We start from the raw sequence: 21675 nt of genomic DNA, 5'->3' as shown, positions 1-21675 counted from the left end.
TTGTCTACATAGGTATTGTAATTCTGTGCATTCGTGCGCTCAAAGTCACATCCTTTGCAATTTAACTGTTGTACATGGTTTAGCATGTTCGGTCTTTAATAAAACGAAGTTAAGTAACATACTGTACCTTGTGTTTGTTCTACCATCTTTCCCCCTCTTCACTGTAATGGATCATTGTGTCTGCCCAGACAGTTGTCAGTGTTTCTTCTTTTCCTTCTCTTCCCTACTTCCTTATATTTCTCATCTACATGGTGTTCCACAACTCCCAAAAGATCTCATTTGCCCCACACTTCCGTTTGCTCACTTTTCCTATCAGTCTTTCCTTCATTCCCTGAACCACTTCAATACTGTACTAGACATCCAGAATCCATAGGACTAAACCTATTAAGTAAAGAGTGATCCAGAAGATTGGGTCCTCCAATGTTAGGAGCAACATCTGGTGAAAAAGAAACCTCTGCTCAAGTTATGGGAAAGGTGAGAGGTAAAAATTCTTACAAGGGAATCCCCCATCTCCCAGTGTAGTGCTGTAGGGAGCCAGGGTGGCTCCCCTCCGAACCAGAGAGTAAAGAGCCACCCTTTCAGCCTGAGTGGGTGGGGCCAGACCAAGCTTCCGCCAATCCCTGGAAGGGAAAGGGTGGGACAGGAAGTACAAAGGGCGGGGCCCTCTGCCCAGTGAAGAGAGCACCAGGGAGGGAGACAGACACAGGCTGCTCCCTCACGATCCTGCTGCTGACCCAGGCGAAGCCCTAGGCAAGGAGGAGCCTGACCGGGAGGACGGCCTGTGGCAACCAGGGCTGCCAGCTGCCAAATACCCAGAGGGGCCTGACTGCAGCCCAGGCCAGCATGAGTCTGATACCGAGGGGGAGCGGGAGCTGCCCGCAGCGGAATGCCCGGACAAGAGGGAGGGACCGGAGCGGCCCGCCTGAGAGACTGGGTAGGAAGTAGCCCAGGGGCCGAACTACACCATGGGGTGGGTTTTTGGTCAGCAGGTGCGGACGGCCCTGCTGACCCAGTGGCGGGACTTTTGCCTCTCGCCACTGTCAGGGCCCTGGGCCGGCGCTCCCCTGCCGGAGGGGCGCGCGCTACCGACTCCGGCCGGCGCTCCCCTGCCGGAGGGGCGCGCGCTACCGACTCCGGCCGGCGCTCCCCTGCCGGAGGGGCGCGCGCTACCGACTCCGGCCGGCGCTCCCCTGCCGGAGGGGCGCGCGCTACCGACTCCGGCCGGCGCTCCCCTGCCGGAGGGGCGCGCGCTACCGACTCCGGCCGGCGCTCCCCTGCCGGAGGGGCGCGCGCTACCGACTCCGGCCGGCGCTCCCCTGCCGGAGGGGCGCGCGCTACCGACTCCGGCCGGCGCTCCCCTGCCGGAGGGGCGCGCGCTACCGACTCCGGCCGGCGCTCCCCTGCCGGAGGGGCGCGCGCTACCGACTCCGGCCGGCGCTCCCCTGCCGGAGGGGCGCGCGCTACCGACTCCGGCCGGCGCTCCCCTGCCGGAGGGGCGCGCGCTACCGACTCCGGCCGGCGCTCCCCTGCCGGAGGGGCGCGCGCTACCGACTCCGGCCGGCGCTCCCCTGCCGGAGGGGCGCGCGCTACCGACTCCGGCCGGCGCTCCCCTGCCGGAGGGGCGCGCGCTACCGACTCCGGCCGGCGCTCCCCTGCCGGAGGGGCGCGCGCTACCGACTCCGGCCGGCGCTCCCCTGCCGGAGGGGCGCGCGCTACCGACTCCGGCCGGCGCTCCCCTGCCGGAGGGGCGCGCGCTACCGACTCCGGCCGGCGCTCCCCTGCCGGAGGGGCGCGCGCTACCGACTCCGGCCGGCGCTCCCCTGCCGGAGGGGCGCGCGCTACCGACTCCGGCCGGCGCACCTTCCCCGCTAATTCCCCAACGCCCGGAAGGTGTGGCTGAGGCCTGCCACGGGGACCATAGCTCTCCATCGCCCCTATGGGCTCGGAGGACCGACTGACACCTGTCACAAGCGCCTTCTGGCAGCTCTGCTACACAACACCATACCCAAGGTGTTTTGATTCCTGGGCTCACTTTTGCTGCAGCCTGGGGAAAAAACGGAGTGAAACGGACTTGGTTGTTAGTCTCGATGGATTACTGCCCATAAGGTCCTAGCAGCAGCTGTGAAAATCGACAAGACTGGTAAATTCTCACTTTGTTGCAACTTGGGGAAAGCTGGGCAGCAAAGGCACTAGCAGTTTGTCTTCATGCTCTGGAAGGCAACACTGCACTGACTACACTCTTATAATTGAGCCATAAGGGATATAAATGTAATTTAATGAAAACTTCTATTATGCAGATGCTGATGGAACTTGACTGGGAAAGATTTTACTTGCCCTTTTCTTAGGTATAAAGACTGGTTAGAGAGGACTTGGTAAGGGAAGCCTAATAACACCTATGCTTGAAGCATGGAGATATCCTTTACCAGAGAAGCATGAATCTCCATCAAAAGAGGATTAGAAGAAAGTCCTTCAGTCTCATCTTTGGATACTGAGGCAAGCAGGGAGACAGACCAGTACTGCAGTCACATTGACTAGTAAGTTCACCAGGAGTTTTTGTATGCAAGACTCTTCCTCCCTGCTGATGCTCCAAATCCAGGTCATTTCAGGAGACAATGAAGGTAATAAAGATTAAATGGGGATGTTGCAGTCTCATTGCAGTGCGTGAGCTACAAGAGTAAGCAAGTGTGCCCAATGCTCGTCTCAGCTGGTAACTTTTGCCTATAAATTTAAATTACAACCATTCCAAGTTGGTAGAGCTCCATGTCAGAACTTTAAATTTAATGTTATTTTTCTACATTTATCTCCCATCTGTAAGACTCAAGATTTCTAAAATTATTGGTCAGAAGTTTGACCCTATAATTCTTTATCAAAAAGCAAATTAACAAAGGGAAGGATCAACTTGTAGTTAAGAACAGGAAGACCAGAGTGGGTTCTATACTTGAAGTGTGACCATGGGCAAGTTATTTAACCTCGGAGTTTCAATTTCCCCATTTTTACAGACATGCATGTACTCTGGAATATCAAATTGGAGGCTTTATATAGCTGCAAAGCATATTTGCAGTTATGCAATAAATCTAAACAAGTTAAGCATCTGAATTTTCACATAGCAGAACACACATACAGCCAGTCTTACAGTGTTTCTCAAATGTGGCCACAAGGGGCTTTTCTTGCAGCCACAGCCTCCTGGGCTGTGATTGGAGCAGGGACGGGGGGCGCGGAAAGAGAAGCAGTGGCCCCTCTACCCCAGTGGCCACCAGTGGGGGTTGGGCCCTGCCCCCCTCTGGGGGCACAAATGCTGGAGGTGCAGGCAGCTGGTGAATTCTCTAATTTCCTGAGGCGGGGCAGGCAGCTTCAGCCACAGGGCTTCGGGCTCCATCCACACAGTAGCAGGCTCTTGTCCCAAGCTCATCACCCACACCATTGTCCCTGGGCCCTGTGACCACCCTGCCAACCTCCCCAGGGCTTAGTTTGTCCCAGGGCTTGCTGGGGTAAGGTTTTTTTTAAAAAGCAACCAAAAAAGCAGACCACCACCACCACCACAAAAGACAAGAACATGCAAAGCACTTATTTGTGTTTCTATTCTGTTTAGGTCCTGTCAAGTTTATTACTGAGTCTGAAAAAACCCTACATAAATAAATTACAATGATTTGGACATGTAAATATATATTTACTTGTTTTTCCTAAAGTTAATTAAGTGTTTTAGCAAAAATGATCAGCATGGCCACCAAAGAGTTGGTGGCCACACTCTGAGGCCACCAAAAAATTTGTTGAGAACCCTAGAACACCAGTATAATTATCTTCGTATTTAGAGTAATTTTAAACATTTATGCCAAGTTTGGTATCTGTAAACATACCTCAAACCAATTTATTTAAATCAGAAAAGTCTATTACAGCCATGAAAAAAATTTAGTTTAAAAAAAAAGCAGTATAGTTACACTATGGAGTCCACCCACAAAAGCAAAGCTGGCCACATTTCAGTGCGGCTCTAGGCACTCAAAGTTACCCCTAAAGAAAAAAATGATTCAAGCTTTAATATTGCTGTCCTAGTTAGGACAATGTTAGATCATTACAAATTTCTAAGATTAACAGAGCCAAAACATCTTATGCTGTTCTTTTTATTTTAAACTGTGTTACCTAATGAGAAAGTTGTGCTAACAAGTTATTTCAATAAACATCCTTAGGTATCATTGAAGAGCTCCACTTTGTCTTAATCTGGAAAAGGAAAGGAAAAGCAAACTGAATTAGTTAGGAACACCACCATAATTCTCTGATCAACCCAATGCTCCCTGTTAAACCTATAAAAATTTGAGAGCATTCAAGTTTATTGGGATTTCCGTTAACTTAGTTCTAAAAGCCAAGGAGTTTAATTTAAAAATATGTTTGAAGCGACTATATTGTTCCAGGCAATGGTTCTCATTAGTGGTCCACACGGCACTTGTCAGTCAGTCATATGGTGATGAGGAATCATATTAACAGCTGCAAATACAATATTCCATGTAAGTAATTCCTCTAATGTTCACAGCAGTGTGAACCGATCATGAATAAAAGGGTAGATGATCCATGAGATGTGGTCCACATAAAGAAGTTCAGGAACCTCCAGTTTGAGAATTGGAAATTCCATATGGAGCCATTCCCTACTGAAGTTCCTCAAATCCAGCCCAGCTCAAGTCAGTTGTTACTATCAGACTACAGTTAAGTAGCCTACATGGAACAAACAAGCATTTTCAGTCCAGTCTGAACCATCCACGTTACAAAAGCTGCAGTCATAACTGACACAAATTAGCACCTGAGCCTCAAGAAAGGTCAAAATTGCAAGGTAGAATGTCTGAGCCAACCTACTTCCCCCCAGAGGTGCATCACCCAAGCAAACAGTACAGCACACGGACAGGACACTATGGAGAAGCCTACTCTGACTTGGAGGCTTCTGCATTGTATCTCTGTGGATGTGACTTCATTCTCCAAAGATGTCGGCCCCACATCTATAAGGGCTAAATTCTAGTTTAGAAGTATCCGCAAAAAGAAAAGGAGTACTTGTGGCACCTTAGAGACTAACAAATTGTTTAAATTTGTGCTTGATAGTAATAGTCACTAATTCTGAATTGCTTTTGGACACAAACATGTAAAATTCAGTGTTCATTCAGACTTTAATTCTACCAAAATGTAAAGAAATACAAGTTACTTACAGTTAAACTGAGGGGGAAAAAGTTGCTAAAGTACAATGCAAAGCTGCCTTGCCATCTTCCCCTTTCAATTAGACTTCAAACTGCAAGAAAAGCGAATTACAATTTCTTCTGAACTACAATGTTACTATTAAGTGATCCAGTAAATTCAGTGCTTTCACAGCAGGTTAAAGTGCATGTCTAAAAATTCCAAAGTTACTTCCTGTCAGTTTTACTTGCTTTGTCAGTCAAACACTACATTAAAAGCTTTTAGATTCCAGCCACAGGAATTCTGTCTAGCCCAAAAACATGAAATCAAGTCAACATGCTAGGACTTATGAACTTCATTTTGTTGCCAGTTGGGCTAATATTAAAGGGAATCTTACATGTAAACAGTGATCTACTGAATGATCATATTTCATTGCAAAGTTCACTAGCTGCAGAAATTGCTGAACCCAAGAGTACAGTCTAGCGGCTAGAGAATTGAACTGAAGAACTGAAAAACTGAAGACCCACATTCAATGCTCAACTCTTACTGCAGCTTTGGACAAGTCACTTAATTTCAATGTGCCTCAATTTAAAATGAGGATAATGTTTACCCAGCTTTTGTAAGACACAGAGATCCTGATATGAAAGGTGAAGTGCAACAAAACTCTTACAGAACACACAAAACTAGGCAAACCAGTTTATGAAAACAGCATAATGTAGCCCCATGATTTTTCCAGATTACCTTTTTTACCATCTTCACATGCATTCTGCAGCAATTAAATACCTAGTATCTTAAGGCTCTCATGTATAAATAAATGGTATCATTTCAGAAATTGATTTATTACTTTACGATGTCTAGTAACAAGACTTGCAAACAACATTACTAGCAAAATATACAAATTAGAAAACATTGATGCTCAAAGCATATTAGAATTGGCAGCATAGAATTAAAATTTGATTTTAATTTCAGATTCATTTTCACAAGGATATTATTGTACTTGTCTACATCAATGACAGCTTTACCTATTTAGACCCTAGAGGCTCCACCTAGCGAGGCAGAGTTAAACTGCATTCTCTTAATGCTTTATAACTTGAATCAACACCACACACAAATAGTTGAATTCATTCTCTGAACTTTAAAGCTGGACCCTCTTGTAGGGCTTTGTTAGCACTAATTTTAGGTCCATATTTATGCTTACAAAACCAAAATAGCTAATGGAATTGTAAGAGTCTTCTGCACTTTTATCATGTTTCCATTTTCCCTTTTCTTCTGTGCTTTTATGTATTTATCTTATGTTATAGCTTATTTCTATAAATGGAAACATATTCAAGGAAGGTTTTTACTGCTTACTGTTTTGCCATTTCACCTCAATGAAAACTCATTAAAGAATGTAATCTGTAAGAAAACCATTTAATAACAAAATCAAGACCTTATATATAGTTTTTCATATCTGTAGCAAAACATGAGAACAAGAATAATGATAGCATGGATCTGAACTTAAAATATTGCTTTCCCCTAAGGAAGAAAAACTGGCCAGCCCTGGAGACATGGTAAAAATGGTTTCAAGTGATCTTAGCCCAGTATGGAAATGGGTATCTGTCACAACCCACATCACACTGCCAAAGCTGTGCTTACTAACTCAGGACTTAGAAATCATGCAGAAGGAACAGGCAGAGCGTAAATAAGCGTGCTAAGTGCCTGCCAGATAATGGCTAGCTCACACAGTGTGGTGAGTTTTCATTCTGTAAAATGTAACATGATCAGCAACAAGAAATGAGATTAAAAAGAGAAAAATCAACAAACGTTCTTTTGTGAAAGCAGGACTCCAAGAAAAGGCATATATGCCTGGCATTTTTGTAAATCCTAGAGAGGATGAGTGGAACTGCCTCACTCGTCCTATCTTTTTTGTAGGAAAAATGGTCTGAAGAGGAAAGTGGTTCCTTCATATATACCCTACTGCTGCCCCTCCAGGGAAACTCATTAATAGGCTCATTCACCTGCACATCTACCAATGTGATATATGCCATCATGTGCCAGCAATGCCCCTCTGCCATGTACATTGGTCAAACTGGACAGTCTCTACGTAAAAGAATAAATGGACACAAATCAGACGTCAAGAATTATATCATTCAAAAACCAGTTGGAGAACACTTCAATCCCTCTGGTCACTCAATTACAGACCTAAAAGTGGCAATTCTTCAACAAAAAAACTTCAAAAACAGACTCCAACGAGAGACTGCTGAATTGGAATTAATTTGCAAACTGGATACAATTAACTTAGGCTTGAATAGAGACTGGGAACGGATGAGTCATTACACAAAGTAAAACTATTTCCCCATGTTTATCCCCCACCTCCCCACCCCGCACTGTTCCTCAGAGGTTCTTGTCAACTGCTGGAAATAGCCCACCTTGATTAGCACTACAAAAAGCTTTCCCCCCCCCCGCTCCTCCCCCCGGCTCTCCTGCTGGTAATAGCTCACCTTAAGTGACCACTCTGGTTACAGTGTGTATGGTAACACCCATTGTTTCATGTTCTCTATGTATATAAATCTCCCCACTGTATTTTCCACTGAATGCATCCGATGCAGTGAGCTGTAGCTCACGAAAGCTTATGCTCAAATAAATTTGTTAGTCTCTAAGGTGCCACAAGTACTCCTTTTCTCTTTGCAAATACAAACTAACACGGCTGCTACTCTGAAACCTGTCATTAATAGGCCTGTGGCCCATGTATGGTATGGGTGTATGCTGCAGATTAATTCTACATTTTCCTTCAGTCATATTTCAAAAACTATAGCCAATATATTATTCTCATCTTTTCTCTTCCTTCTCACCTGCCCTTCTTTGGACCTCCCAGTCTGACGTTATATCCCTGGATGGCAAAGGAGCCAAAACTGGAGTCCAATGCAGAATGAATGCAGGAAACAAGAATTGCCCACTCTCCAAGTAATCCATCTATGTAGGTTCTTGTATTGGAACTTCTGCTATTTATCTGAGCACCTAAGGTTTGAGCTTATCCTCTATCTACTCCTGGGAGAATTCTGCACCACTGCGCTTGTGCAGAATTCATGTCCCCTGCAGATTTCTTTGCTTCCCAGAAGAAAAATTACTTTGATAAGGAAGCTGCAAGAGAACCACTTCCTAGCTGTTCAGGTACATTGTTTCAGATACCCGGAGCAGCCAGTGGAGAGGTAAATCACTGCAGGGCTGGGGACACCATAGCCAGTGGCTCCTACCCTGACCCAGGATCAGCCGCTAATTTTGGCTGGGCTGAAGGGAAAGGAGCGGACTTCCTCTTCTCCTGCAAGGAATGGCTGAGGCTGTGTCAGACCCAGTCCCAGAAATCTCCCACAGCTGCAGGAAGCTCACCATCCTCCCCTGCTTCCTGACCCCATCACTCCTCAACTGCAGGTGGAAGAGGTCACTGTATAGAGAGTTGCTTCCCCATCCACCCAACTCCCATACCCAGATGCCCCCTGCCAAGCCTCACCCCATACACCCAGAACCTCTCAGTCCTCCATACCTGAACCCCAATCCACTGAACCTCAACCCCTATATCTAGATCTGCCCTGCACCCAGACCCTCTTCTTCCAGATCCCCACCCGTGCACCCAGACCACCCCCCACTGAGCTCCCTGCACTCAAACCCCCACACTGACGAGGCCCACCCCACTGCATCACTCTGAGCCCCCACATCCAGACCCCCACACCACTGACCCCCAACTAGTTAAACCCAGACCTCCAGCCCACCAAGCCCCACTCCCCAGCACCCAGATCCCCCTGCTGAGACCCCACACCCAGACACCTCCACTGAGCCCCAATCACCTTCACCTGGAAGCCCAGTTGCACGGACAATGGGACTCTGCAGGGAACTCCCCCCCACCCCCCACAAGCCTCTGTGCATCCAGATCTCTCTACACGTAGAGCCCCCACTGAGCTGCCTGCACCCAGATTGTCCCACACAGAATCCTCTCACCCCACACCTGGATCCCTCCATACTGAGCCCCTCCACACTTGGATCCTGCCTGCCCCACACCTAGTGCACCTGGCACAGAGGGGCAGAGCTCCAGATTTTTCTGGGGCAGGCCCAGGCCTTGTGCTGTGTCAGGGTCGGGTGCAGCCTCACCACCAAGTCTGTGACCCGGGGTGGTGGGTAGAGATGCTGCAGGGTGATCTTCCACCTCTGTGCAGCCAGTGGCCTGTGCTCCCCACTGTCATGCTGGAGCTTCTGCATTTATTTATTGACCAATAAAAACTTGCAGAATTTATAATTTTTTGGCAAAGATTTTTTAAATTTTTTGGAGAACATCCTCAGGAGATCTTAGAGATCAACCAAGCCCTAGAGAACTGAAGTGTGGCTTAGAGGAAGTGTTGGGGTTCTTGAAGTAAAAGACCAGAACTAAAGCTCCAACGCTGGAAGGGAAGTATTGGCTAAGCTACCTATCAACAGGAAAGAAGTCTGAGCTTTGCTGGACTGTATTACTCAGTAGGAGATAGGCACCTTGGTTCTGAAATTCCTGCAGCTTGCTCTGGAGAAGCTTGTTAGCAAGACTCCAAGGGAAAGTGTCTCTAAAAAGAGTCACAAAGCCTGTATACTAACTTGAGTCAAATGCTGGGAATTTGTGACCTGAAGAAGATCTCTGTGTAAGCTCAAAAGCTCATCTTTCACCAACAGAAGATTGTCTAATGAAAGATACTACGTCACCACCCTTGTCTCAGGAATGTGCCTGTCAGGTTAAGCTGCTAAAGCACATAAGCTCACTTATATAACCTGTCATGATGTGACTTTATTGTTGGATTTGAGCCTCATTTTATGTGTAATATTGAGAGGGAAGATTTGCTGAATACCATGAAGCAGCAGGAGATGGCGATTTGAGGTCTTACCGAAATTGGAGGAATGTATGTTGTTAAGGTGGGTAAAAACAAGGTGTTCAGAAGCTCTCCTACAGAGTGCTATGAATCCCTACTTTCACGAGCAAAACTCTTTCAAAAAGCGTGAGCAGCTCCTGCCAAGCCCTGCAAGATCTCCAAAGGCATAAGTACCGAGATGCAGGTAGTAGGGCACATATGGGAATAGTGAGGTCCTAATTTAAGCTTGAGAAAAGATTCAAACTGATTTACCACATGACATTCTCATAAGCAAATGAGGGAAATGTGGTGTAGATGAAGTTACTATAAGGCGCATGCACAACTGGTTTAAAAACAGTACTCCAAGGGTATGTCTACACTACGAAAGTAGGTCAGGTCAATAGTATAGAAGTCAATTTTTAGAAATCTATTTTATACAGTCGATTGCGTATGTCCACACTAAGCACATTAGTTGGCAGAGTGCATCCTCACTACCATGGCTAGCATCAACTTATGGTACACTGTGTGTAGCTATCCCACAGTTCCCGCAGTCTCCGCCGCCCACTGGAATTCTGGGTTAAGGTCCCAATGCCTGATGGGACAAAAACATTGTCACGGGTGGTTTTTGGTACATGTCGACAGTCGCCCCTCCCTCTGTGAAAGCAACGGCAGACAATCGTTTTGCACCTTTTTTTCCCCGCGCAGATGCCATACCACGGCAAGCATGCAGCCCGCTCAGCTCAGCTCACTGACACTGCTACTGTTGTGTCCTGGGTGCTGCTGGCAGCAGACGGAGCAATAGGTCTGCTAACCATCATCATCCACCGCTTCCGCTGCAAGTGCAGAATGGTGGTAGAATGTGCATTTGGACTTCTAAAAGCACGCTGGCGCAGTTTACTGACTCGCTTAGACCTCAGCGAAACCAATATTCCCATTGTTATTGCTGCTTGCTGTGCGCTCCACAATACCTGTGAGAGTAAGGGGGGGGGGCGTTTATGGCAGGGTGGGAGGTTGAGGCAAATCGCCTGCCACTGGTTACGCGCAGCCAGACACCAGGGCGATTAGGAGAGCACAGTAGGGCATGCTGCGCATCAGAGAAGCTTTGAAAACCAGTTTCATGATTTGGCCCAGATGCCCAAGAACGTGGGGGGGCCCTCCAGGCACCCAATCACCCCACCCCAGAGGGCTGCCCAAGCAACAGAAGGCTGGCATTCAATAAGTTTTGAAGTGCAGTGTGGCCTTGTCCTTCCCTCCTCCCCTCATCCACCACCCCACCCAGTGCTTCCCTCCTCCCCTACCCCTCCCAGGCTACCTTGCGAGTTTTCCCCCTATTAATGTAATGAATTAATAAAGAATGCATGATTTTGAAACAATGACTTTATTGCCTCTGAAAGCAGTGATCGAAGAGGGGAGGTCGGTTGACTTACAGGGAAGTAGAGTCAACCAAGTGGGCGGGTTTCCATCAAGGAGAAACAAACAGAACTGTCATACCATAGCCTGTCCAGTCTTGAAACCGGTTTTCAAAGCTTCTCTGCTGTGCAGGGCGCCCAGCTGTTCTCTCCTAATCGCCTGGTGTCTGGCTGTGCATAATCAGCCACCAGGCTATTTGTCTCAACCTCCCACCCCACCATAAATGTCTCCCCCTTACTCTCACAGATATTCTGGAGCACACAGCAAGCAGCAACAACAATGGAAATATTGGTTTCACTGAGGTCTAACCTAGTCAGTAAACTGCGCCAGCAAACTTTTAAACATCCAAAGGCACATTCTACCACCATTCTGCACTTGTTTAGCCTATAGTTGAACAGCTCCTTGCTACTGTCCAGGGTGCCTGTGTATGGCTTCATGAGCCATGGCATTAAGGGGTAGACTGGGTCCCCAAGGATAACTATTGGCATTTCAACATCCCCAACGGTAGTTTTCTGGTCTGGGAAGTAAGTTCCTTCCTGCAGCTGTTCAAACAGACATGAGTTCCTGAAGATGTGAGCGTCATGCACCTTTCCTGGCCATCCCACATTGATGTCGGTGAAACATCCCTTGTGATCCACCAGTGCTTACAGCACCATTGAAAAGTACGCTTTGTGGTTTATGTACTGGCTGCCAAGGTGGTCCGGTCCCAAGATAAGGATATGAGTTCCATCTATCACCCCACCAGAGTTAGGGAACCCCATTGCAGCAAAGCCACTCACTATGACCTGCACATTTCCCAGAGTCACTACCCTTGATAGCAGCAGCTCAGTGATTGCGTTGGCTACTTGGATCACAGCAGCTCTCCATTTTTTAGTGTAACTGTCTAGTTGACCAAGCCAGTGACGTGCTGCAGACATGCTCCTGTCTGGAACGCCCAGGAGGGATTGAATCTCCTGGGTCTGGGGAGAGAAAAGGCTGTACAGGCACAGTTTCAATCCTGCCACGGACATGGCAGCTACAAGCAGATTGCCAATGCAGGAGAAGGGCTACAACAGGGACCAGCAGCAGTGCTGTGTGAAAGCCAAGGAGCTGCAGCAGACATAACAGAAGTCCCCACAGTAGATTTCCCCACTCCAAATTGATTCCCGACTGACCGGTAGCTGTCTGGCATTGCAAGCTTCCAGAGCACTATTGCCACTTGCTTCTCAACTGCAAGGGCTGCTCTCATCTTGGTATTCTTGCGCTTCAGGGCAGGGGAAAGCAAGTCACAAAGTCCCATGAAAATGCCCTTACGCATGTGAAAGTTTCACAGCCACGGGGAATCATCCCAGACCTGCAACACTATGCGGTCCCACCAGTCTGTACTTGTTTCCAGGGCCCAGAATCAGCATTCCACGGCATGAACCTGCCCCATTACCACCATGATGTCCAAATTGCCAGGGCCCGTTCTTTGAGAGAAGTCTGTGTCCATGTCCTCATCACTATCATGATCGTGCTGTCGTCACCTCCTTGCCTGCTTTTGCAGGTTCTGCACATACTGCAGGATAATGTGTGAGGTGTTTGCAATACTCACAACAGCAGCGGTGATCTGAGCGGGCTCCATGCTTGTATGCTATGGCATCTGCAGGAGAGCAGAGTTGCAGCAGAAGCAGTGGATGACGACGGATGCCACAGATATTTATACAGAACAACGAGAGGACTGCGAGGTGGATTCATGGCACCAGGAGAGCAGAGTTGCAGCGGAAGCGGTGTAGGACGATGGTTAGCACCACGCACATTTCCCAAGGAAGAACACAAGTACCTGGGAGCACATGACGGACAACATGGAGAAATTTGCTATTGAGACAAAAGTGGCAGAGCAAAGTTGCAGGGGAAGCGGTGGATGACTACAATGGTTAGCAGTCCTGCTGCACCGTCTGCTGACAGCAGTATGGTGTCTGCACGGAAAAAAGGTGCAAAACGATTGTCTGCCATTGCTTTCATGGAGGGAGGGGTGACTGACAACATGTACCCAAAACCACCCGCGACAATGTCTTTGCCCCTTCAGGCATTGGGAGCTCAACCCAGAATTCCAATGGGCAACGGAGACTGTGGGAACTGTGGATAGCTATCCACAGTACAACGTGCCGAAAGTCTATGCTAGCCACGGGACTATGGATGCACTCCACCGACTTAAAGCACTTAGCGGGGACATATGCAATTGACTGTATAAAATCGATTTTTAAAACTCTACTTCTAGAAGATTGACCTAATTTCGTAGTGTAGATATACCCCAAGACTTAAACTGCATATCACAATCCATAGGCTGAAATCAAAACTCTTACTACCCTACTGCTAAAGTGTGTATGTTTTGCTTCAAAAGTAGAGTGAATTCTACTACCTATCTAGAGGAAAGCCAACAGTTTATTCACCAAGAGCAGCGCCGATTTAAAATATAGGTTATGCGTCAGTAGCCTGACCACAGTGCAGGCTGACATACATTCAGACCTTAGGTCGTTTTGTAATGCACTATAATTTAAAATGTACCTACTAATACATTTACAATATTCATGACCTACCTCCACAAGCATTTTCAGTACAACTATTAGGAGAAAATGCCTGCTTTGAGGTTAATACAACACCTGTGTTGCTGTATGAAAATCTTACCCTGGTCCCACTGAAGTCCATGACCAAGTTCCCAAACACTTCAAATAGGAGCAGAGCACCTAATGAAGGAAATTAATGTTTTGGCCATTTGATTAAGTGAACAATGAAGATTGTTTTTAAATGAAGCTACAGAGGCCTACTCATATTCCAACACTGAAATGTCATTCATTTTTATAAGAGTCATTTGGCCAGTGAATTTTTTGTACTCATTTTGGAAGAAGAATTTATTCCATCTATTCTAGGAACCCACAAAAAGAGTCATTAGTGGAGAATAGCAAGAAAGATCTCAGGGAGACAGTAAAGCTGATTTATGATATTTTTGGTGTAGAGCTGCCTTTTTAAAAAGTTACTTAAACAAAGCCCCAATATCCAGGCCACACAGCCTATAAATTCTCGAATACAAAACTCAATTTGCATAATCTATAGGAGACTACCTTTAAAAAATTTTTAAAAATCTGCTACATCTTATTTGTTTTCCAGAGCTAAAAAAGGATCATGGCTTCCCACATTCTTAAAACTAAAGTAACATGAGGAAGAACATTAGAACTAATTTTTTTTAAGTCAAATTCACAAAATTCAAAATTGAAGTCACTTAATTCTGGATTTCCATTCCTCAGAGTACTCTTATTCAAGTCCCCTCATAGCCCCATCATTCTCTATATATCCTCCAGGGAAGGTAGATGTCTTTAACAAGCATCACAACTTGAACATGCATTAAATGCAATATGTTTTACAAAAACAAAGATCATATTAAGCTACTTCTGCCATGCCATCTTACCAAATAAAAAATTCAAGAGCCTTTCCACAACCTGAGACAATAGCAATCCATTTTTAGAAGACTTATCCCTATACACTGAAGAAAAATGCCGCAAATATAATTACTTTCAGCTGGTATTTATGCTATGCTATTTTATAACACTTAGAATAACTGATCAAACATCTATTAGGACATTGCCAAATGAGTATCAAATTATCACCCTGATTCACACACTGCCGTCGGACATTGTCCAGTAGGCCATATTTAAAATATTCAGGAGTTTTAAAAATGTATATGAATTTAAACTCTGGTAATTTCATTTTAGAATCACTAGCAGATCTTGTGGTAGAGTCCATTGTATTTAACCATCATCCAAATACTTCCATTCACTTTTCTGAAAAAAGTTTTAACTGTGCAAATAAGATACAGGCAACAAAAAGATTAGATGAGAAAAATGCAGGTTTTAATAAGAAAAGTGATCAGAAATGGCTCACGTGCACTGGGCAAGCAGAAATGTTCACAACTTATGTGATGTCTTGATTGTTTTCCAAATTAAAACCAGTTTGCACAGATTGGGAACTATTACATAGATTAAATAACTTCACTGGAATCAGTCTGTGGCAGAGCCAGAAACAGTATGCAGAATGGAATTGACTCCTAGTCTGATGCCTTAACCACAAAAGTATACCCAGTGCTCCAGTGGAAAGGACTATCACAAGAGATCACACAAAGTGGTTAGATTTTAAAGAGGAACGAATAGTCAACATTTGCAGCTATGCAAACCAAAACAATACAAGGGTATTCAAACCTCATTAGGAGCATAACATGATCAGCTGCAAGCACCAGGAAGAAACACCCCCCTTTTATATGGAGGCTAGGCACAAGAAGATAGGCACTTCATAAGATCCCGTCTGAAATATCAGGTAAAGGCCACTGCTAGATAAAGAACCTCTGTGTGAGCAAACTGTCTGTTCCAGTATAATATTGGTTAAGTTTTCCTGGATGAAGCGTCAAAACCTCTTCAGTATTTAGGCAGTTTATACAAGCTGGACATCCAAGTAACATCATGGCTCAAACAGGATAGCTCAGTGGTTTGAGCATTGGCCTGCTAAACTTAGCGTTGTGAGTTCAATCCTTGAGGGGGGCCATTTAGGGATCTGGGGCAAAAATTGGGGATTGGTCCTGCTTTGAGCAGGTGGTTGGACTAGATGACCTCCTGAGGTCCCTTCCAACCCTGATATTCTATGATTCTATGATTCATACATTGACAGAATATTTTACAGTGAGGCCGCAACTTACAGGAGAGCAGGTTTAGACAGGAGGAAAAAAACTTCCTCAATATCGATTTGACACTGGAACCAATGCTGAGAGCAGCCACTGAGACATCAAGAAAAACGTTTTAAAAGATATTAGGTAACAGTTATACAAGGAATTACCTTGCTAGACATTGGACTTCACCTAAAATATCCCTTCTCCCTTCCAGTTGTAGCTTCTGAAAACGAAATACGTATGCATATGAAATACAGTCACCAGACAGCATGGATTTGTCAAGAACAAATCATGTCAAACCAACCTGATAGCTTTCTCTGACAGGGTAACAAGCCTTATGAATAAGGGGGAAGCATAAGATGTGGTATATGATTTTTGGAAGGCTTTTGATACTGTCTCACATGACCTTATAAACAAACTAGGGAAATATAACCTAGATGGAGCTACTATAAGGTGGGTGCATAACTGGTTGGAAAGTCGTTTCCAGAGTAGTTATCAGTGGTTCACAGTCCTGCTGGAAGGACATAACAAGTGGGGTCCCACAGGGATCAGTTCTGGGGTCTGGTTCTGTTCAATGTCTTCATCAATGATTTAGATAATGGCAGAGAGAGTACACTATTAAGTTTGCAGATGATACCAAGCCGGGAGGGCTTGCAAGTTCTTTGGAGGATAGGATTAAAATTCAAAATGATCTGGACAAACTGGAGAAATGGTCTGAAGCAAACAGGATGAAATTAAATAAGGACAAATGAAAGTACTCCACTTAGGGGGGAACAATCAGTTGCACACATACAAAATGGGAAATGACTGCCTAGGAATGAGTACTGTGGAAAGGGATCTGGGGGTCATAGTGGATCACAAGCTAAATAAGAGTCAACAGTGTAACACGGTTGCATAAAATAGCAAACATTCTAGGATGTATTAGCAGGAATATTGTATGCAAGACACGAGAAGTAATTCTTCCGCTCTACTCCACGCTGATTAGGCCTCAACTGGAGTATTATGTCCCGTTCTGGACGCTACATTTCAGGAAAGATGTGGACAAATTGGAGAAAGTCCAGAGAGCAGCAACAAAAATGATTAAAGGTCTAGAAAACATGACCTATGAGGGAAGATTGAAAAAATTGGGTTTGTTTAGTCTGGAGAAGAGAAGACAGAGGGAACATAACAGTTTTCAAGTACATAAAAGTCTGTTACAAGGAGGAGGAAGAAAAATTGTTCTTAACCTCTGAGGATAGGACAAGAAGCAATGGGCTTAAATTGCAATTAGGGCGGGTTAGAGTGGACATTAGGAAAAACTTCCTAACTGTCAGAATGGTTAAGCACTGGAATAAATTGCCAAGAGAGGTGGTTCTAGAGAATCTCCATCATTGGGGATTTTTAAGAGCAGGTTAGACAAACACCTGTCAGGGATGGTGTAGCTCAGTGGTCTCCAAAGTGGGGTGCGCAAGACCATATGTGGGGGTGCATGGCAGAAGTAGTGCTGCCGAAGAGGTGCTGCCGGCACGCCGGCAGCAGCTCGGCACTCCCCGCGCCGTCTTCTTGGCGGCACGCCGGCAGCAGCTCGGCACTCCCCGCGCCGTCTTCTTGGCAGCACGCCGGCAGCAGCTCGGCACTCCCCGCGCCGTCTTCTTGGCAGCACCTCTTTTTTTTTTTGGCGATTCCCCAGAGCTGGCCCTGGGGGTGCGCAATTCAAAAAGTTCGAGGACCCCTGGTCTAGATAGTACATGGTCCTGCCTTGAGCGCAGGGGCTGGACTAGATGACATCTTGAGGTCCCTTCCAGTTCTATGATTCACTCAAGCTTCCCTATACATTGTGCCAATACACTTTAGTCCCAACTTCCGTTACCCCTTCTATCCCATTTAACATTCTTCCAAAAAGACAGCAAGTTTAGCATTATTTTGTCCTGTAGCCAACATCCACAAGAGCCTATGAGGAAACCATACTAGCTTTTCACCGTCAACTAAATCAACATTTACAAACAAATAAACCTATAAATAGGCAAGAAATGCATTAACTCAGTGTGCCATCTATAAGCCAGAGGGCTACATGTTCTCAGTTTGTGAACAGTAGCCTAACAATTATATTTTTCATTGCTATTTACTTCAGGAAAAGTTAAGATTGGGCTATTAATTTTGGCTATGTTGTACATAAGAGATACTGTTTTACCAGGCCTTCAAGAAGTAGGTGAATTAGAGTGGAATCAAGAGAGATATTTATTATAGGCTATTTCAGTAAGGAGGGGTTATAATTTATTAATTTACGACTTGTTATTCTTAGAGTACATATGCAAGAGCATTTAAAAAAATAAATGAGCATTTTAAGTGTGAAACTTCTAAGAAAAAAATCTTTACATAAAATCTGGAGGACTATTAACAATTAGTAAACTGAAGAAACAAGTACAGAACACCCATTTTACAACTGAAGACTATAAAATGGGAAGAAAGTAGAGAACAAGCAACATGTAATAAAAATTTATTTAAAAAATTTAAATAAGATTGTTTTGAATTTCTTTAAATCCTGACTTTATATCTCTGCACCAGCAGGACAGAATCTCACTTCCTGGAGAGGGAAGCGTTTCAGGGAAAAATCCCATTGTAGGGGGGTTTCCTCCCAGCTTCATTTTGCTACCAGTCTATTTACAACCATTATTAATTGGATGATGACTGTAAGCAACTGATACTTTGTGTTAAGTGGTAAACATAAGTCACTATTTTTGTCTCTTCTCTATTCCTCTGGACCACAGGCATCTTTCCCCTGTCTCCTCTCTACACTTCCCCCATTTCAACCTTTCAATTTTTCCCACCACTGTCTGCTTCCTGCTCAAACACATTAAGATTTCCAACACCAGGCAGCACAGTCTCATGCCACCTAGTCCCCTGTTCATGCCCCTCCAACTCCACTGGCTCCATCATACCTCCTTCCAGATTCCTCCCCCCCCTACATTTCCCTTAACAACCCATAGTCTTGATCTGTATACATGAAAAACCAATCTGTAAAAGCACAACAAAGGCTGTAACTGCAGAGAGCAGAAAGGGTAAATAAAATATGGCACTTTAAGGGGCACATTCCTTGGCAGAGCATTTCTCTAGCACACCCCAATAGATTAGTGAATGAAATCCCAGGCTCTCTTTATTCTACCCCAAATCTTCTCCTCCCCCACCTCCCGTCAACAGATATGTCACAAAGAAAAATAGTCAACTTCCAAAGTGGCAGTATATAGTCCTTACATTTCCTCGTTCATTCTTGCTTCATGATTCCTTGGATAAACTCAAGTGGAAAATGTTTGGCCTGTATCTTTCCTTCTCACACCCTATCAACGTTCCACTGGCTCAGTTTAATAATGCTGTTTTAATGAGGTCTATGAACCCCTTCCCGCATCTAACTGAGAGCATCACAGGCGGTATTTATTCCTACTATGGATTTTACCTTCTACATTAGCCTTCCACTCACATACCTTGAACCATTTTGGAGATAAGAGTCATAACACCTGAATTTTTGAAGAGTGATCATCTACATTTTCAGAACAACAAGACTTCAAGTGTTTAATCAAGCTTCTTTTGGGGAATAACTATCCTAGGATTTCTTTAAGTATATAAATGTTGGTAAGTTGTGGGATTGGAAATTGAGATAATGGCAAATCAGTTTCAAGTTTAACTAGGAAGCAGCTAGGGTGACCAGATAGCAAGGGTGAAAAATCGGGACAGAGGGTGGGAGGTAATTGGCATCTATATAAGACAAAGCCCCAAATATCGGGACTCCCTATAAAATCAGGACATCTGGTCAGAAGCAGCTCCCTCTGTTTCATAAGAAAGAAAAGCAGGAATTATATGCAACTCAACAAATATGATGACAGAAGTACAAGTTGAAATACAGAAAAAAAAGTCGCTAAGGACTCTACACTGACCAACCACATTAAGAGACTTCTAAATTTTCAGTTTTTAATCCATATTACATAACGAAAACAGTACAGACCATGTTTGAAGACAAGAATTTATAATGAATGAAATATTTCAAGAACCAAAGAAAAGGTGTGGAAGAGTGAAACTCCCAAACCTTTTTGGTTTAATATGTCAACTCCATTTTATCAAGATAAGTTACACTCTCTAGATAAGACCATCAAGATCACTTTTGGACAAAAGGTGAAAGCTCTTTTTAGGTCACCTCTAAAGAAGGTTGACATTTTCATGTGGGTGCTATTTTATTGTGAGGCTAGAAGCTAGCCGCTTCCATCTACTTAAATCACCACAATCCACCACCCGTAAAGAGCACTAAATCCAAACAAATTGAAACCATACCAGCAGTTACTTCACACCCCAAAACAAGATGAACGTGTAACAGCAGAATATGTTGTGATTATGCCGCAGTGGAACCTCCTCCTTGCATGACTGAAGGAGGCGTCACTGTGATGAAGTCCTGGTGCTATCCTAGAGCATCCTTCCCCTTGGGCTCTCTTCAGTGGGGCTGGGACAGAGCGTTCACACAGGGTCGGAGCAGGGCTGATATTTCTCGCCGTCAGGAAAAAGGACTCAAGTACCCGATAGATTTTGTAGGAGAATCCAAATCAACCCCAGTAGAGAGAAAGCCTCACCGCCACCTCCTCCCCCCAGCCCAGGGAAGCTCCATCGGGTCACTCGGGGGCTGCCCCGCAGCGGGTTCACAGCCTGAAACCGAGACAGCCGCTCCCAGCCCCACACGGGGCAAACCCCAACTCGCCGCAGTAGCCACCGCCGCCCACGTTCCGGAGACGGCAGGGCGAGCAGAGGCTGCTCCTTCGGCGCTCGCAGGGAGGCGGAGCTCCTGGCTCCGCAGACTGAGCCGCCGGGAACCCCAGCTCCAGCGCTGGCCGAGGCCAGGGGACAATCCGGCCCGGCCCCCGGGGGGCAGGAAGGGAGAAGCGAGGGGGGCGGCTCGCGGCTGGAAGCCGGAAGGGAGCGCGGAACCGGGGAGGGCAGGTCCCTGTCACTCCTCCCCGGCCCGGCGCCCCCCGGGCTCTCCTCTCGGGGATCCCCGTAGCCTGCGGAGCGCGCCTAGGCCCGGCGGCTGGGTACGTACCCGCCCCGGCCGGCTGTACCCGCTGCGCGGGGCCAGGGTCTCGCCCGCCCCTCACCTTGGAAGCGTTGGCCGCGGGGCCGGAGTGCGAACATCGGCTTCCCGTGCAGCCCGGCCCGCAGCCGCCGCCGCCTCGGAGCGCCTCACCCGGCCTGTCCCGCTGCCTTGCCCCTGAGCTCGCCGCGCCCCTCCGGCCCCAGGCAACCGGGCCACGTCCCTCCAAGAGCCCGGCGCGCAGGCGCACACTCTCCGCCCAGGCCGCCGCCAGGGAGCCACCGGCGGCGGCGGGGACACTTCTCTCCCTCCGCCCCCCCGCGCCGCAGAGCGCTCCGGCCTCCCCAACTCAGAGCAGGGGGCGGGAGCCGAGCCACCCGCCAGGGCCTGGGGTCAGCACCCCCTGCCAGGGCCTGGGGTCAGCACCCCCTGCAGGAGAGGGTCGCCTGCCGGGGGGAGGGGCTGAAAGGGAAAAGGGCCAGGCGTCCCCGAAGGTCAGGAGGATGGAGCCTTACATGGGGGGGGAGTTGGACCCACACAACCAGGAGGAACAA

At 46.4% G+C, this 21675-nt stretch overlaps 1 protein-coding gene across 4 annotated transcripts in view; it reads right to left on the bottom strand.

The window, feature by feature from the left end:
- The window catches only part of EVI5 (ecotropic viral integration site 5), a 125481-nt gene extending 104068 nt beyond the window's left edge, over nucleotides 1–21413 (bottom strand). Inside the window, exon 1 of one of the 4 annotated variants that reach the window (XM_084637795.1) lies at nucleotides 21186–21413. The gene's annotated coding sequence lies outside the window, so the exon portion shown is untranslated. Of the gene's footprint in view, nucleotides 1–4134; nucleotides 4152–21185 lie in introns of those variants that run through there. The other 3 variants (XM_084637796.1, XM_084637794.1, XM_084637792.1) reach the window with 3 other exon arrangements.
- Nucleotides 21414–21675: the final 262 nt, after the last annotated feature.

The sequence above is a fragment of the Lepidochelys olivacea genome, assembly GCF_965140295.1.
Source record: "Lepidochelys olivacea isolate rLepOli2 genome assembly, chromosome: 8".
NCBI lineage: Eukaryota > Metazoa > Chordata > Testudines > Cheloniidae > Lepidochelys > Lepidochelys olivacea.
Note: the sequence above shows the minus strand (reverse complement) of the source record. Positions and strands in the feature narration are given on the sequence as shown.